The sequence below is a fragment of the Oncorhynchus mykiss genome, chromosome 16 (genome assembly GCF_013265735.2).
Source record: "Oncorhynchus mykiss isolate Arlee chromosome 16, USDA_OmykA_1.1, whole genome shotgun sequence".
Taxonomy (NCBI): Eukaryota; Metazoa; Chordata; class Actinopteri; order Salmoniformes; family Salmonidae; genus Oncorhynchus; species Oncorhynchus mykiss.
This window is the reverse complement of record NC_048580.1, coordinates 37005955-37024380: the sequence shown is the minus strand read 5'-3', so window position 1 is coordinate 37024380 and position 18426 is coordinate 37005955.

The following is an 18426-nucleotide window of genomic DNA, read 5'->3' as shown; positions in this document are numbered from 1 at the left end:
TCCCTGGCCTAGAACACAAGACGCAGAGATAAAGAGAGGCTTTATGAAGAACCAAACTGATGCTGGAGGAATATACCTAGAGCCAAAAGCGCATGACATTTCAGCACGATGGTCATATTTCCCCATCCTTTGAGATGCTACATCCATCTTTCTTGTAAATTTAGGCAGACATGATTTACACAAATACAAGCTCCTCAACGAACAACTATCTCAAGTTAGGATTCGGCCCAATATCCTTGTATGAGTGGAAACAAATACTGCTGAAGGACGTATAGTCTTTTATAAATGCACAAAACTGTTCCTGTCCATATAGGCAGTAGGCGTACGTAGCGACAATAAGCAGTAACACCACAACCAATCCCTTTCACACTTCCCTCAAATTATGCAAATGATAGTCATTTGGTCTGTCAAAAGTACAAGTGATCCAAAGGATACATTTTAACTGATTAACTTTAAAGTTAGGTCACATAATAAACGTAGTAGCCCCCATAGATTGTTAATGGTGGATTCGGTTAATTAACATGGACCAGAAAAAAAACTATTCTATATTGATGTGAACTATTCTGTACTGATATCAGAATAATAATAAGTAACTGAAAAATCTTCAATGTTACAAACATGCTAATTGAAATGAACCCTGTGAAATAACTTTCCTTTTCTTACAATGTAATTGTTTAAACTCAACTTGATATCTCCCCTCTCCACTCTTTCTAACCCCCAAACCTATTGATATCTCCCCTCTCCACTCTTTCTAACCCCCAAACATATTGAGATCTCCCCTCTCCACTCTTTTTAACCCCCAAACCTATTGATATCTTCCCTCTCCACTCTTTCTAACCCCCAAACCTATTGATATCTCCACTCTCTAGTCTTTCTAACCCCCAAACCTATTGATATCTCCCCTATCCACTCTTTCTAACCCCCAAACCTATTGATATCTCCACTCTCCACTCTTTCTAACCCCCAAACCTATTGATATCTCCACTCTCCACTCTTTCTAACCCCCAAACCTATTGATATCTCCACTCTTTCTAACCCCCAAACCTATTGATATCTCCACTCTCCACTCTTTCTAACCCTCAAACCTATTGATATCTCCCCTCTCCACTCTTTCTAACCCCCAAACCTATTGATATCTCAACTCTCCACTCTTTCTAACCCCCAAACCTATTGATATCTCCCCTCTCCACTCTTTCTAACCCCCAAACCTATTGATATCTCCCCTCTCCACTCTTTCTAACCCCCAAACCTATTGATATCTCCCCTCTCCACTCTTTCTAACCCCCAAACCTATTGATATCTCCCCTCTCCACTCTTTCTAACCCCCAAACATATTGATATCTCCCCTCTCCACTCTTTCTAACCCCCAAACATATTGATATCTCCCCTCTCCACTCTTTCTAACCCCCAAACCTATTGATATCTTCCCTTTCTAGATGTCCATCCCTGTTGATTGTTTCGCATGAGGCAAAAAACGAAACATAACCATAGGACAGTATTTTTTTGTGTGATTTTAATGTTGCCAGTTCTCCTCTCTTTTTCTAGAGGGCTTGCCTTGTATATCACAATACAGTTTTATGTTTACAGTATAAGGGTTGTTTCTTGATTCTCAAGCTACTGATTTGCGTGCTACGCTGCCTGTGCAAACAGCCTCCATCCTACCAGCCAACATTTGCCTCAAGATCAGCATTTTACACCGATCTCCAATTGAATCTAATTTGAATTCTTGTTTTGATCCTAAATCTGCTTGACATGTTATACAGTATGTCAAATGATTACTCAAAAACACTCTTTTGATTTGTTGTGTTATGGTTCTCATGATAAGCCCCAGTGCTTAAACGATTAATAGCACTTTCTAGACAGGGTCTCTGAATTTGGAAGCAGTTGTTTTATGTTTTTCTAGTTGAGAAAGGGCCACAGTCATGATTTTCAGTCTGATTATTTTCAAATGCACTGTTCAGCATTAGGACATTTTTGCCATCTTGCTGCAGAGATAATTTAGTCACGATCTAGACCATAATGAACCACTGAATGTTAAGTTCCCTGTTATTCACAACACTTCAGACTATTCCAAGTTCAGAACAATATCCGACAAACTTGAACAAAAGTAGAGATTTGTGATTGCCACAAAGACAAATAAAGTTAACCAGGAAAGTTGTGCAGATTTCTGGCAATAATAAACCTATAATATATTTTTTAAATGTTCTGTGACATAGTCTGAAGCGATCTGAATAAAAAAAATATATAACACTTAATGGTTCATACTGGAATTATTATTTTATACAAAAAAAATATTAACTTACAAATATCTTTAAGGCTCCAAGTGCAAGAAAGTCTCGAGGGCTTGAGGGCTACAGCGACTCCTTTTTGAATAGGAACTCCAAATCTCCCTGTGGACCCCCCACCCCCCCGAAAGATATTGTTTCTCTTATTTATCCGTTTTGTCTGTCTGTGTATTTCGAGTATGTTGTTCTTTAATGCTGACACGTATGCTTTTCTGCGTTTTGCAGAAAACAGCCAAGATGGAGGAAGTCATGCAGACTTAATATATGACCGACCATATGACTATAGCTCCGTGGCTGATATCATGACGGTAGACCATATTGTCATATTCCAATTCTCAACCGTAGAAAGGGGGGTCCTACAAGGGTATCCATTGCAACGACAGGAAGATAACATGCAGTATTTGCAGTTATATTGCCATTCATTTATTTTAACTTCACATTTCTATCTTAGTCTTGTTTGATCTTGCTGGAATCATTTTACATTTTGAGAGATATTTTCTATCCAGACATGACATTTAAAAGTAAAAAAGCAACAATCTGGCTGTTTGGCAAATATGACCATCAGTAGTTTTGTCACGTTCTTAGTTCTTTTGTTATGTCTTTGTTTTAGTATGGTCAGGGCGTGAGTTGGGTGGGCAGTCTATGTTCGTTTTTTTAGGTTGTGTTTATGTGTTTGGCCTGGTATGGTTCTCAGAGGCAGGTGTCGTTTGTTGTCTCTGATTGAGAATCATACTGAGGTAGCCTTTTCCCACCTGTGTGGGGTGGGTGATTATTTTCAGTTTTATTGTTTTTGTTCAGTGTTCAGTATTCTTATTAAAACAATATGGACACACTGTGCATTGGTCCTCCTCTTCTTCCACCCACGACGAGCGTTACAGAATCACCCACCAACCAAGGACCAAGCAGCGTGGTATCGGGCAGCAGCGATCTCCGGACTCGTGGACATGGGAGGAGATTTTGGACGGAAAGGGACCCTGGGCACAGGCTGGGGAATATCGCCGCACCAAGGCAGAGATGGAGGCAGCGAAAGCTGAACGGCGGCGATATGAGGAGGCAGCACGGAAGCGCGACAGGCACGAGAGGCAGCCCCCACATTTTTTTTGGGGGGGGAGGCACACGGGGAGTGTGGCAGAGTCAGGTTGGAGACCTAAGCCCACTCCTCGTGCTTACCGAAAGAAGCACAGTACTGGTCAAGCACCGTGTTATGCGGTCAAGTGTACGGTGTCACCAGTACGAGCTCATAGCCCGGTGCGCGAAAGGCCAGCCCCCCGCAAGTGCCATGCGAGAGTGGGCATCCAGCCAGGGCGTGTTGTGCCAGCCCAGCGTGTTTGGTCTCTGATACGCCGCTTCGGCCCAGGCGCTGCATGCTGTGTCTCCGGGGCGCTGGGAGGGTGCAGTGCGTCCTATGCCTGCGCTCCACCCGTGCCGGGCGAATGTGGTTATGGAGCCTAAGGGAGAGGTGCGAGTGGTATGCACCAGATCGCCAGTGCTCACCCACAGCCCGGTTCAACCTGTGCCTGCACTCTGGATGGTCCGGGCTAAAATGGTGATCGAGCCGGGAGGTGTGGTGCCAACGCTGCACACCAGGGCTCCAGTGCTCCCCCATGGCCCGGTCCAACCGGTGCCTCCTCCAAGCACCAGGCCTCCTGTAGGTCTCCCCACCAGGCTGTCTCGCTGTCTCCTTCCTCCAGGTGCTCCCTCCTGTCCAGCGCTGCCAGAGTCTCCCGTCTGTCCTGAGCTGCCAGAGTCGCCCGCCTGTCCTGAGCTGCCAGAGTCGCCCGTCTGTCCTGTGCTGCCAGAGTCGCCCGTCTGTCCTGAGCTGCCAGAGCCGCCCGTCTGTCCTGAGCTGCCAGAGCCGCCTGTCTGTCAGGAGCTGACAGAGCCGCCCGTCAGTCAGGAGCTGCCAGAGTCGCCCGTCAGTCAGGAGCTGCCAGAGTCGCCCGTCTGTATGAGCTGCCAGAACCGCCCGTCTGTCCTGAGCTGCAACCTCTTAATCATAGTATCACAAGTTAAACATATACTGTAAAACTAATAAAAATAAAAAAAATTACTAAAGAAAAAAATTACTAAAATTAATAGCCCAGGCTTAAATCACTGAACACAACAGGTGCTTATTAGAGACAGGCTTCTAAGGAATAATGTACTTAGATTGTACTTATTTGCTGAAATGTGTTCCGTTGCCCGGCTATTAAAAGTGACTATTTGAGACTCAGCGATTCATTTCAGTTTTACAGTAGTATGAGGCTGATGCTGACTTCCAATATCATTGACTGAACAACTCTGCTAAAACAATGCAAATATGTGCAAAATAGTTGCTCATGCTACTTCGACCTTTTGACTATTGACTCCTTTGTGACTCCTATTGAGTCCTTTTAGACTCCTATTGAGTCCTTTTTGACTCCAATTGAGTCCTTTTTGACTCCTATTGAGTCCTTTTTGACTCCAGACTCAAAGCAAGTCAGTTGTAGAGCTGTGAAATGCTCCACTTTGACTCCTATTTGGACTCCAGACTCAAAGCAAGTCAGTTGTAGAGCTGTGAAATGCTCCTATTTGACTCCTATTGAGCACTATTGACTCCACACTTAAAGCAAGTCAGTTGTGGAGCTGTGAAATGCTCCTATTTGACTCCTATTTGGACTCCAGACTCAAAGCAAGTCAGTTGTAAGAGCTGTGAAATGCTCCTCTTCGACTCCTATTTGACTCCCAGCTGCCTCGTGGGAGTGGCGGAGAAAACTACGAGGAGGAGGATTTGTGTTGATTCAGCAGCGACGAGGTCATCAACTTTATTGACGAGACCCCGCTGCCCAGCCCATAAAGAGCCCTCGCCGCACCACCACCATCTCCCTAATCCCGGACATCTCTGAGCCGCACATCATCTTGTCCTCGCATTTCCCACTCACCGACTTTGAGCATGAGCCCCAGGCCCTGCGGTGCCTCTCGGAGCATGGCAGGAGCTGTAGCCGGGTAGGGCCGCTGGACGGCTTGCACAGGATGGGCAGTGGTGGTGGGGAAAGCTCTGGGATGTGCTGTTCAGGTAAAGGTTCTCTCCGTGAACACCGGCGGGAAAGGAAGCGCCAAGGCGAACTGGTCCCCCCTACGGACTGGGGAGCACTCATCTCATAGGCCTAGGAGGACAGGAGCCCACAGGCCTGGGCCCTGCTGGGGGGCCCACAAACACCTGACTACGGGAGAGAATAAAGGAACACAAATAGTTTTCTAAACTCACCTTCTGCATCGCCCTCAGGATATTTCACATTTCACTCTAATAGGAGTGAAGAAAGTTAATATTATTATTATTACACAGCCATGACATTGGGGTAGTTGAAAGATTTCATACGGGTATATCCTAAATAATTGTTGTTTTTATTCAACCACCCTATAATCCCAAAGCTAGGACTTTGATATTATTGGCTTTGTACACATCATGACTTGCCTACCTTTGCTTTACAACCTGATAGGCTAGACAACATAGCAACTTTGAAAGAGGCTGTGCAATTCCTGGGAGACACATTGGTTTTTACTACACCCTTACTAACACCTCCTTCATATTCCACTCTTTTGTTTTAGATTCAATGATGTCCTTTTGAAATTGGTATTTTTCATTTCAGATTTAGTACAAGATGTTATCTCGTGGGTGCATGTCTTTCAAATCACTTTTGGAGACATTTGAAAAGAGATGAGAAGTAAATGCCAAAACTGTCCATGTTCATTTTTGTTGTGGTTATGACAAGTCTCTTTGATGGATGATCATTTGCTAGATTTTTGGTTACAATTAACAAAGAAGAGTGGGAATGTTTTCAGGAAATATACAAGATGTTATTCATTAAGGAAACCCTCTGACATTGTATTGTGGCCTGCCTACCATTAACATATCCTATACTGACAAACAAAGAGATTGCCTCACAAATGTTCTACGTGGTTGTGTAAGATGAATCTCTATCATGCCGTCCCTTAGACACTTTGGAAAAGCTAACTCGGTGTGGAGTGAATGTGACATGTACATAACGAAAGTTACAGGTACAGTGCATTCGGAAAGTATTCAGACCCCTTCCCCTTTTACACATTTTGTTACATTACAGCCTTATTCTAAAATTGATTAAATAAATAAAAATCCTCATCAATCTACGCACAATACCCCATAATGACAAAATGTATATAAAATAAATAACAGTATTCAGACCTTTTTCTATTAGATTTGAAATTGAGCTCATATACATCCTGTTTCCATTGACCATCCTTGAGATGTTTCTACAACTTGATTGGAGTCCACCTGGGGGTAAATTCAATTGATTGGACATGATTTGGTAAGGCACACACCTGTCTATATAAGGTCCCACAGTTGACAGTGCATGTCAGAGCAAAAACCAAGCCATGAGGTCGAAGGAATTGTCTGTAGAGCTCCGACACAGGATAGTTTCGAAGCACATGGGGGGAAGGGTACCAACAAGTGTCTGCAGCATTGAAGGTCCCCAATAAGTCAGTGGCCTCCATCATTCTTAAATGAAGAAGTTTGGAACCACCAAGACTCTTCCAAGAGCTGTCCATCTGGCCAAACTGAGCAATCGAGGGAGAAGGTCCTTGGTCAAGGAGGTGACCAAAGGCCCGATGGTCACTCTAACAGAGCTCCAGAGTTCTTCTGTGGAGATGGGCCGCAGCACTACCTTTATGGTACAATGGCTAGATGGATGCCACTCCCGAGCCAGCTTGGAGTTTGCCAAAAGGCACCTAAAGAACTCTCAGACCATGAGAAACAAGATCCAACTCTTTGGCCTGAATGCCAAGCGTCACATCTGGAGGAAACCTGGCACCATCCCTACGATGAAGCAAGGTGGTGGCAGCATCATGCTGTAGGGATGTTTTTCAGCGGCAGGGACTGGGAGAATACTCAGCATCGAGGAAAAGAGGATCGGAGCAAAGTACAGAGAGATCCTTAATGAAAACTTGTTCCAGGGAGCTCAGGACCTCCGACTGGGCGAAGTTTCACCTTCCAACATGACAATCACCCTAAGCACACAGCCAAGACAATGCAGGACTGGCTTCGAGTCTCTGAATGTTCTTGAGTGGCCCAGCCAAAGCCCGGGTTTGAAGCCGATCAAACATCTCTGGAGACTCCTGAAGATAGCTGTGCAGTGACGCTCCCCATCCAACCTGACAGAGCTTGAGAGGGATGGGAGTAACTCCCCAAATACAGGTGTACCAAGCATGTAGCGTCATACCCAAGAAGACTTGAGGCTGTAATTGCTGCCAAAGGTGCTTCAACAAAATACAGAGTAAAGGGTTTGAATACTTTGGTAAATTCAGTTATTTTTCATAAATTTGCCTACATTTCTAAAAACCTGTATTTGCTTTGTCATTATGGGATATTGTGTGTAGATTTAAAAAATATATATTTTATAGCACGGCTGTAACATAACAAAATGTGGAAAAAGTCAAGGGGTCTGAATACTTTCCAAATGCACTGTATTACACAGTTGACCTACATCAGGAAACAAACATTTTATGCATGGCATATCTCATTGCAAAGTTAGGTTTCAGTTTATCTAAAAACTCAGACATCATGGGAGTGCTTATGACTGAATATACAGTGGCAAGAAAAAGTATGTGAACCCGTTAGAATTACAGGGATTTCTGCATAAATTGGTCTGGAAATTTGATCTGATCTTCATCTAGGTCACAACAATAGACATAGACAGTCTGCTTAAAACTAATAACACACAAACAATTATAATTTTCATGTCTTTATTGAACACACCGTGTAAACATTCACAATGCAGGGAGGGAAAAGTATGTGAACACTTGGATTTACTAACTGGTTGACCCTCTTTTGGCAGCAATAACCTCAACCAAACATGTTCTGTAGTTGCAGATCAGAGCTGTACAATGGTCAGGAGGAATTTTGGACCATTCCTCTTTACAAAACTGTTTCAGTTCCACAATTTTCTTGGGATGTCTGGTGTGAACCGCTCTCTTGAGGTCATGCCACAGCATCTCAATCGGGCTGAGGTCAGGACTGACTGGGCCACTCCAGAAGGTGTATTTTCTTCTGTTCAAGCCATTCTGTTGTTGATTTCCTTCTATCTTTTGGGTTGTTGTCCTGTTGAATCACTTAACTTCTGTTGACCTTCAATTGGCGGACAGATAGCCTTACAAAATGTCTTGATAAACTTGGGAATTCATTTTTCCTTTGATGATAGCAAGCTGTCCAGCTCTGAGGCAGCAAAGCAGCCCCAAACCATGATGCTCCCTCCACCATAGTTTACAGTTGGGATGAAGTTTTTATGTTGGTGTGCTGTGAATATTTTGCCAGTAGGTGCTCTTTTGCAAACTTCAGACGTGCAGCAATGTTTTTTATGGACAGTGTTTTACATATCGTAGACTCGTTAACAGAGATGTTAGCATCTTCCAGAGAATTCTGTAAGTCTTTAGCTGAAACACTAGGATTCTTCTTAACCTCATTGAGCATTCTGCGCTGTGCTGCAATCGTCTTTGCAGGACGGCCACTCCTAGGGAGAGTAGCAACAGTGCTGACATTTCTCCATTTATAGACAATTTGTCTTACCCCTGGACTGGCTTTTAGAGATACTTTGGTAACCTTTTCCAGAATTATGCAAGGCAACAATTCTTAATCTTAGGTCTTCTGAGATCTCTTTTGTTCGAGGCATGGTTCACATCACGCAATGCTTCTTGTGAATAACAAACTCAAATGTTGTGTTATTTTATGGGGCAGGGAAGCTCTAACCAAAATCTTCAATCTCGTCTCATTGATTCGACTCCAGGTTAGTTGACTCCTGACACCAATTAGATTTTGGAGAAGTCATTAGCCTAGGGATTCACATACCTTTTCCAACCTACACTGTGAATGTTTAAATGATGTATTCAGTATAGACAAGAAAATACAATAATTTGTGTTATTAGTTTAAGCACACTGTCTATTGTTGTGACTTAGATGAAGATCAGATCAAATTGTATGTCAAAACTATGCAGAAATCCAGGTAATTCCAAAGGGCTCACATACTTTTTCTTGAAACTGTAGTTGAGCAGTGTAAGGAAATTGAGCATTATGTTTGTCCTTTATCCCTCCTCTTTAGTCCCAAATTATCTTAATTCAATTGATTTGAAAAAACAAACATCTAAAACGAACTCATCAAGCATTTTTGCTAGATACATGTTGGCTTTCTTGTGGCAGAGAAAAGCAACTATCCCCTCTGTAAGCTCACATAGGCTGTTCTCTTGAGAGCGTTTTTTGTTGTTGTCCAGTACCTGTAAAGGATGCAATTTAGGAAACATATTTTTGCAACATTGGTTCTCACAGGGTTAAGGGCTTAAGTTCAAATCTGTAGTGCTGAAGATCCGCGCTGTTGCACGATTGAAATTTAAAGGCAATGTTCTCGGAGACTGCATTCATGTTAAAAGCTGCATATGTTGGCTTAATCGGAAATTACCTTTAAATTGCAATTGCGCTATGTGGAGGATCTTCAGCACTACGGATTGAATCAAGCCCTTTAGTAACATCCCTGACACTGATTTTTAGCAGTGGTTAAAGTTTGCTCAAGTTGTAGTGGCTGTTTAAAGTACAGAACATTGGATTACAGTTACTCCTGCCCCATAGACTACTACCAGAGTGATGAACCACTTCATAGCATATAAAATACTGAACTTCCCCTTTAACAAAGTAAGTGGACAAATAAGTTGAAACAAACTGCAGTGTTAAGTGATGAAACATTTCAAATTGCATATGCCAGATCCTTGCAACATGAGGCCGTGCTGAAACTAGAAGTGATGGCAGCGGATGAATGGCACGACAATGTGCCTTAGGATCTCGTCACAATGCATTCAATTGCCATCGATAAAATGAAGCTGTGTTCGTTGTCCTCGGTTAGAAAAATGGACCATCTCAAACAGCTAAACCAAATGGAAAGTCTTGGGATTTACAAACTACAGGCCAGTAAGTACCCTGGTTTAAATGGAGATACGGATTTCTCACCTTACCTGTAGGGTCGTGAGAGGTCCCTTTGCTGTCATCTAGTGGACATATTGCTCACTTTATTGCCCTCAGCTGTGTTTAGACTGCTGTGGTCCATGTTTTCTGTGATCTAGTGTATTACAAACTAGATGGCTCTCTTATTCTTACCACTTTTCCCAGTCATATTCAAGACTGGAACTACTTTTCTAGGGGGTCTGATGCTTCTAGCCCTGATTTGCATTTTGATGGTTCTGCAGCCGAAACACGTATGAGTTTTTAACAATTTTTTTCCATTGAACATGTCATGAAGGCATTTTAATTCATTATATGAAGAGTGCCTTGGTCCTCCTTTCTTTTTGATGACCAACTTACCGCTTTTACCAAAGAGCACCTTCTGTCTACAAAAACCTACTATGGTGTACGTTAGCAGCGCTTCCCTTCCTTCTAAATTTCTAAATTGGTTGTCTGTAGTATATGCCTCCCCATACCATGACCCCACCGCCACCATGGGGCACTCTGTTCACAACATTGACATCAGCAAACCGCTCACTCACAATGCCCTACACATGGTCTGCGGTTTTGAGGCCAGTTGGAGATACTGCCAAATTCACTAAAAGGACATTGGATGTGGCTTATGGTAGAGAAACGTGTATTAAATTATCTGTCAACAGCTCTGGTAGACATTCTTGCAGTCAGCATGCCAATTGCATGCTCCCTCAAAACATGACACATCTGAGCATATTTTAGATTGGCCTTTTATTTTCCCCTGCACAAGATGCACCTGTGTAATGATCGTGTAACCACTCCAGCCCATGACCTCCACATCCGGTTTCTTCACCTACGGGATGGTCTGAGACCAGCCACCTGGACAGCTGATAAAGCTGCACAAACTGAAATTCTGCACAAACTGTCACAGTCTCAGGAGAGCTCATTTACCTGACTGCAGATCGGCGTAGTAACCGACTTCAGTGGGCAAATGCTCACCTTCAATTGCCACTTACATTCTGGAGAAGTGTGCTCTTCACGGATGAATCACAGTTTCAACTATACTGGGCAGATGGCAGACAACATGTATGGCGTCATGTGGGCAAGCAGTTTGCTGATGCCAACATTGTGAACAGAGTGCCCCATGATGGCGGTGAGACTATGGTATGGGCAGTGTGGTAAACCGTGGAGTGTTGGGTTGAGCGTGCAGAGATTGACACAGAGACCGGGAGGCTTTAGTCCGCAAAAACAACTTTACTAAGACAGAAAATAAACAAAGAAAATCACTGAGGCTCGGTCCTTCTCTCCTTTTGCTTGGTGTCGGTCTCTCCTCGTTCTCTCTCATGGTGTGCCACCGTGCTCCTTTTATTTGGCCTCCACGGCCGGTTGGCACTTTCCTCTAATTACCTCAACTGAGAGCTGTCTGTGTCGGGGTGCCCTGCTCACTTATTCCCAGCAGAGGGAGCCAACGTCGCCTCACATACCTCCCCTCTATTACCATCCCCAGGGGTAGACCTACTGGGATACCACAGCAGGCATCAGCTACAGACAACGAACACAATGGCATTTTATTGATGGCAATTTGAATGCAGCGATACCGTGACGAGATCCTGAATCCATTATCGTGCCATTCATCCACCACCATCACCTCATGTTTCAGCATGATAATGCACAGCCCCATGTTGCAAGGATCTGTACCCTATTCCAGGAAACTGAAAATATCCCAGTTCTTCCATGACCTGCATACTCACCAGACATGTCACATATTGAGTATGTTTGGGATGCTCTGGTTCGACCTGTGTACGACAGCATGCTCCAGATCCCGCCAATATCTAGCAACATCGCACAGCCATTAAAGTGGAGTGGGGCAACATTCCACAGTGTACATACACTCAATTGGTATTTGGTGGCATTGCTTTGAAATTGTTTAACTTGGGTCAAACATTTCAGGTAGCCTTCCACAAGGTTCCCACAATGAGTTGGGTGAATGTTGGCCCATTCCTCCTGACAGAGCTGGTGTAACTGAGTCAGGTTTGTAGGCCTCTTTGCTCGCACACGCTTTTTCAGTTCTGCCCACACATTTTCTATAGGATTGAGGTGAGTGCTTTGTGGATGGCCACTCCAATACCTTGACTTCGTTGTCCTTAATTAAGCCATTTTGCCACAATTTTGGAAATATGCTTGGGGTCATTGTCAATTGTGATACATTTCAGGCCACACTAGTTGCCTAGCGTTCTTAGCTATTTTTATTTATTTTTAAAACATTTATTTCACCTTTATTTAGCCAGGTAGGCTAGCTGAGAACAAGTTCTCATTTGCAACTGCGACCTGGCCATGATAAAGCATAGCAATTCGATACATACAATAACACAGAGTTACGCATGGAATTAACAAAACATAGAGTCAATAATAAAGTAGAAAAAGAAAACCAGAAGTCTATATATAGTGAGTGCAAATTAGGTAAGATAAGGGAGTTAAGGCAATAAATAGGCCATGGTGGCAAAGTAATTACAATATAGCAATTAAACACTGGAATGGAAGATGTGCAGAAGATGAATGTGCAAGTCGAAATACTGGGGTGCAAAGGAGCTTGAAAAATAAATAAATACAGTATGGGGATGAGGTAGCTAGATGGGCTGTTTACAGATGGGCTATGTACAGGTGCAGTGATCTGTGAGCTGCTCTGACAGCTGGTGCTTAAAGCTAGTGAGGGAGATATGAGTCTCCAGCTTCAGTGATTTTTGCAGTTCGTTCCAGTCATTGGCAGCAGAGAACAGGAAGGAAAGGTGACCAAAGAGGAATTGGCTTTGGGGGTGACCAGTGAGCTATACCTGCTGGAGCGCGTGCTACGAATGGGTGCTGCTATGGTGACCAGTGAGCTGAGATAAGGCGGGGCTTTACCTAGCATAGACTTGTAGATAACCTGTAGCCAGTGGGTTTGGGGATGAGTATGAAGCGAGGGCCAACCAATGAGAGCGTATAGGTTGCAGTGGTGGGTAGTATATGGGGCTTTGGTGACAAAATTGATGGCACTGTGATAGACTGCATCCAATTTCTTGAGTAGTGTTGGAGGCTATTTTATAGATGACATCGCCGAAGTCGAGGATCGGAAGGATGGTCAGTTTTACGAGGGTATGTTTGGCAGCATGAGTGAAGGATGCTTTGTTGTGATATAGGAAGCCGATTCTAGATTTAATTTTGGATTGGAGATGCTTAATGTGAGTCTGGAATGAGAGTTCACAGTCTAACCAGACACCTAGGTATTTGTAGTTGTCCACGTATTCTAAGTCAGAGCCGTCCAGAGTAGTGATGCTGGATGGGCGGGCAGATGCGGGCAGTGATCGATTGAGTAGCATGCATTTAGTTTTACTTGCGTTTAAGAGCAGTTGGAAGCCACGGAAGGAGAGTTGTATGGCATTGAAGCTCGTCTGGAGGTTAGTTAACACAGTGTCCAAAGAGGGGCCAGAAGTATACAGAATGGTGTTTGTATGCGTAGAGGTGAATCAGAGACACACCAGCAGCAAGAGCGACATCATTGATGCATACAGAGAATAGAGTCGGCCCGAGATTTGAACCCTGTGGCACCCCCATAGAGACTGCCAGAGGTCCGGACAACATGCCTTCCGATTTGACACACTGAACTCTTTCAGAGAAGTAGTTGGTAAACCAGGTGAGGCAATAATTTGAGAAACCTAGGTTGTCGAGTCTGCGAATAAGAATGTGGTGATTGACACAGTCGAAAGCCTTGGCCAGGTCGATGAATACGGCTGCACAGTAATGTCTCTTATCGATGGCGGTTATGATATCGTTTACGACCTTGAGCATGGCTGAGGTGCACCCATGACCAGCTCTGAACCTAGATTGCATAGCAGAGAAGGTACGGTGGGATTCGAAATGGTCGGTAATCTGTTTGTTAACTTGGCTTTCGAAGACCTTAGAAATACAGAGTAGGACAGATATAGGTCTGTAGCAGATTGGGTCTAGAGTGTCACCCCCTTTAAAGAGGGGGACGACCGCAGCAGCTTTCCAATCTTTGGGAATCTCAGGCGATACAAAAGAGAGGCTGAACAAGCTAGTAATAGGGGTTGCAACAATTTCGGCAGATAATTTTAGAAAGAGAGGGTCCAGATTGTCTAGCCCGGCTGATTTGTAGGGGTCCAGATTTTGCAGCTCTTTCAGAACATCAGTTGTCTGGATTTGGGTGAAGGAGAAATGGTGGGGGCTTGGGCGGGTTGCTGTGGAGGGTGCCTGGCAGTTGACCGGGGTAGGGCTAGCTAGGTGGTAAGCAATTAAAGTGGATTTATCGGTGGTAACAGTGTTTCCTAGCCTCAGAGCAGTGGGCAGCTGGGAGTAGGTGCTCTTATTCTCCATGGACTTTACAGTGTCCCAGAACTTTTTTGAGTTTGAACAACAGGATTCAAATTTCTGCTTGAAAAAGCTAGCCTTAGCTCTCCTAACCGCCTGTGTATATTTGTTCCTAACTTCCCTGAAAAGTTGCATATCACGGGGGATATTCGATGCTAATGCAGAACGCCACAGGATGTTTTTGTGCTGGTCAAGGGCAGCCAGGTCTGGAGTGAACCAAGCACTATATCTATTTCTAGTTCTAATTTCTTTTGAATGGGGCATGCTTATGTAATATGGTGAGGAAGGCACTTTTAAAGAATAACCAGGCATCCTCTATTGACGGGATGAGGACAATGTCATTCCAGGATACCCCGGCCAGGTCGATTAGAAAGGCCTGCTCGCAGAAGTGTTTTAGTTTGATAGTGATGAGGGGTGGTCGTTTGGTCGCAGACCCATTACGGATGCAGGCAATGAGGCAGTGATCGCTGCAATCTTGATTGAAAACAGCAGAGGTGTATTTGGAGGGCGAGTTAGTTAGATGATATCTATGAGGGTGTCCGTGTTTACGGATTTGGGGTTGTACCTGGTAGGTTCATTGATAATTTGTGTGAGGTTGAGGGCATCAAGCTTAGATTGTAGAATGGCTGGGGTGTTAAGCATGTCCCAGTTTAGGTCATCTAGTAGCATGAGCTCAGAAGATAGATGGGGGGCAATCAATTCACATATGGTGTTGAGGGCACAGCTGGGGGCAGAGGGTGGTCTATAGCAAGCAGCAACAGTGAGAGACTTGTTTCTGGAAAGGTGAATTTTTAGAAGTAGAAGCTCAAATTGTTTGTTCTGTATGCACACAGTGCAAGGCACCTAGACATCTGCCCAGAGGGAGATTACAACCCCTTCCAGTTCCACAACGACCGTGGTCACACCTATCGGTGGATTTCGTGACGGATCTTCCCCTGTCGCGGGGTAACCACGATCCTGGTCGTTGGGATCGGTTTTGGTCGGTTGGGATCGGTTTTCTAAGTTCTGCCGTCTCCTTCCTTTGCCCGGTCTCCCTACGGCTCTACAAACTGCGGAGGCCCTGTTCACCCACGTATTCCGGCACTACGGGGTGCCTGAGGATATAGTTTCTGATCGGGGTCCCCAATTCACGTCTAGAGTCTAGAAGGCGTTTATGGAACGCCTGGGGGTCTCGGTCAGCCTTACCTCAGGTTTCCACCCCGAGAGTAACGGGCAGGTGGAAAGAGTCAACCAGGATGTGGGTAGGTTTCTGCGGTCCTATTGCCAGGACCGGCCGGGGGAGTGGGCGGTTTAAATCCCCTGGGCGGAGATGGCCCAAAACTCCCTCCGCCACTCCTCTACCAACCTATCACCGTTTCAGCGTGTGCTGGGTTATCAGCCGGTCCTGGCACAATGGCATCAGAGCCAGATCGAGGCTCCTGCGGTGGATGAATGGTTTCGGCACTCGGAGGAGACATGGAACGCTGCCCATGTGCGGCTACAACGGCCCGGAGGCAAAAGGCGAGTGCCGACCGCCACGGCAGTGAGGCCCCGGTGTATGCACCGGGGGATCGGGTCTGGCTCTCGACCCTTCACCTGCCCCTTCACCTGCCCTGCCGGAAGCTGGGTCCGCGGTTTGTGGGGCCATTTAAAGTCATGACGAGACTGAACGAGGTTTGTTATAGGTTACAACTCCCTCCTGATTACTGTATTAACTCCTCGTTTCATGTGTCTCTCCTCAGGCCGGTGGTGGCTGGTCTGCTCCAGCAGTCTGAGGTGCGGGAGGTTCCTCCGCCCCCTCTGGACATCGAGGGACACTCAAGCTTGAGAAAGCAGACATCTTAGAACTAACTTAAACATCTGGGTTTATGGTAGGCTGGCATACCACTATTAGTTATGCTTCTACAACAATTATTCGGTCTACTGTCAAGTGAAATTATCAATATGCATGGTATTTACGCATGGTGCCATATGTCCCTGTCATTTTTTCTAGGCTCTTTTAATGAACTATTAATTGCTTTGTTGTGTAGTATTTTCACCGTGTAGATTTGTATTTTATAAATACTATATGAAAGAACTGCAGAATCTTCTCCTCATTTGATTTGGTATAGGCATTAGTGGGCTGGGAGAGGGAATGGAAGGGATATGCACACACAAATACAGTACGTCTTTATCAATGTAATGATTCATTAACCAACTTCTATAATACAGAATAAAACGCAATAGGAACAGTTATATAATCTATAGGCTTAGGCCTACCTCACCATGTCCAGCTTTAAGCAGCTGTTGTCTTGCAGGTAGCTGGCTTCATTAGGGGTACAAACACCAATGCCAAGGACATCTCATTTGCAGAACATCTCATTTGGAAAGCTCTGTAAGTTGTTTCACGTAAAGGGCACAAAGAAACTAAAAGCATCTTTACCCTGTGAAGACGGAAGGGGCCTCTTCTGGCTGTGCCGGGTGGAGATTATAACAGAACATGGCCAAGATGTTCAAATGTTCATAAATGACCAGCATGGTCAAATAATAGGTCTGGAACAGGTAGCACATCCGGTGAACAGGTCAGGATTCCATAGCCGCAGGCAGAACAGTTGAAACTGGAGCAGCAGCATGGCCAGGTGGACAGCAAGGAGTCATCATGCCAGGTAGTCCTGAGGCATGGTCCTAGGGCTCAGGTCCTCCGAGAGAGAGAAAGAAAGAGAGAAAGAGAGAATTAGAGAGAGCATACTTAAATTCACACAGGACACCAGATAAGACAGGAGAAGTACTCCAGATGTAACAAACTGACCCTAGCACCCCGACACATAAACTACTGCAGCATAAATACTGGCGGCTGAGACAGGGGGGGTCAGGAGACACTGTGGCCCCATCCGATGATACCCCCGGACAGGGCCAAACAGGAAGGATTTAACCCCACCCACTTTGCCAAAGCACAGCCCCCACACCACTAGAGGGATATCTTCAACTACCAACTTACCATCCTGAGACAAGGCCGAGTTTAGCCTCACAAAGATATCTGCCACGGCACAACCCAAGGGGGGGCACCAATCCAGACAGGAAGATCACATCAGTGACTCAACCCACTCAAGTGACGCACCCCTCCTTGGGACGGCCTGAAAGAGCACCAGTAAGCCAGTGACTCAGCCCCTGTAATAGGGTTTGAGGCAGAGAATCCCAGTGGAAAGAGGGGAACCAGCCAGGCAGAGACAGCAAGGGCGGTTCGTTGCTGCAGAGCCTTTCCGTTCACCTTCACACTCCTGGGCCAGACTAAACTCAATCATATGCCCCACTGAAGAGATGAGATGAGTCTTCAGTAAAGACTTAAAGGTTGAGACCGAGTTTGCGTCTCTCACATGGGTAGGCAGACCATTCCATAAAAATGGAGCTCTATAGGAGAAAGCCCTGCCTCCAGCTGTTTGCTTAGACATTCTAGGGACAATTAGGAGGCCTGCGTCTTGTGACCGTAGTGTACATGTAGGTATGTACTGCAGGACCAAATCAGAGAGATAGGTACGAGCAAGCCCATGTAATGGTTTGTAGGTTAGCAGTAAAACCTTGAAATCAGCCCTTGCCTTGACAGGAAGCCAGTGTAGGGAGGCTAGCACTGGAGTAATATGATCACATTTTTTGGTTCTAGTCAGGACTCTAGTAGCCATATTTAGCACTAACTGAAGTTTTTTTAGTGCTTTATCCAGGTAGACAGAAAGTAAAGCATTGCAGTAGTCTAACCTAGAAGTAACAAAAGCATGGATACATTTTTCTGCATCCTTTCTGGACAGAAAGTTTCTGATTTATGCAATGTTACGTAGATGGAAAAAAGCTGTCCTTGAAACAGTCTTGATATGTTCG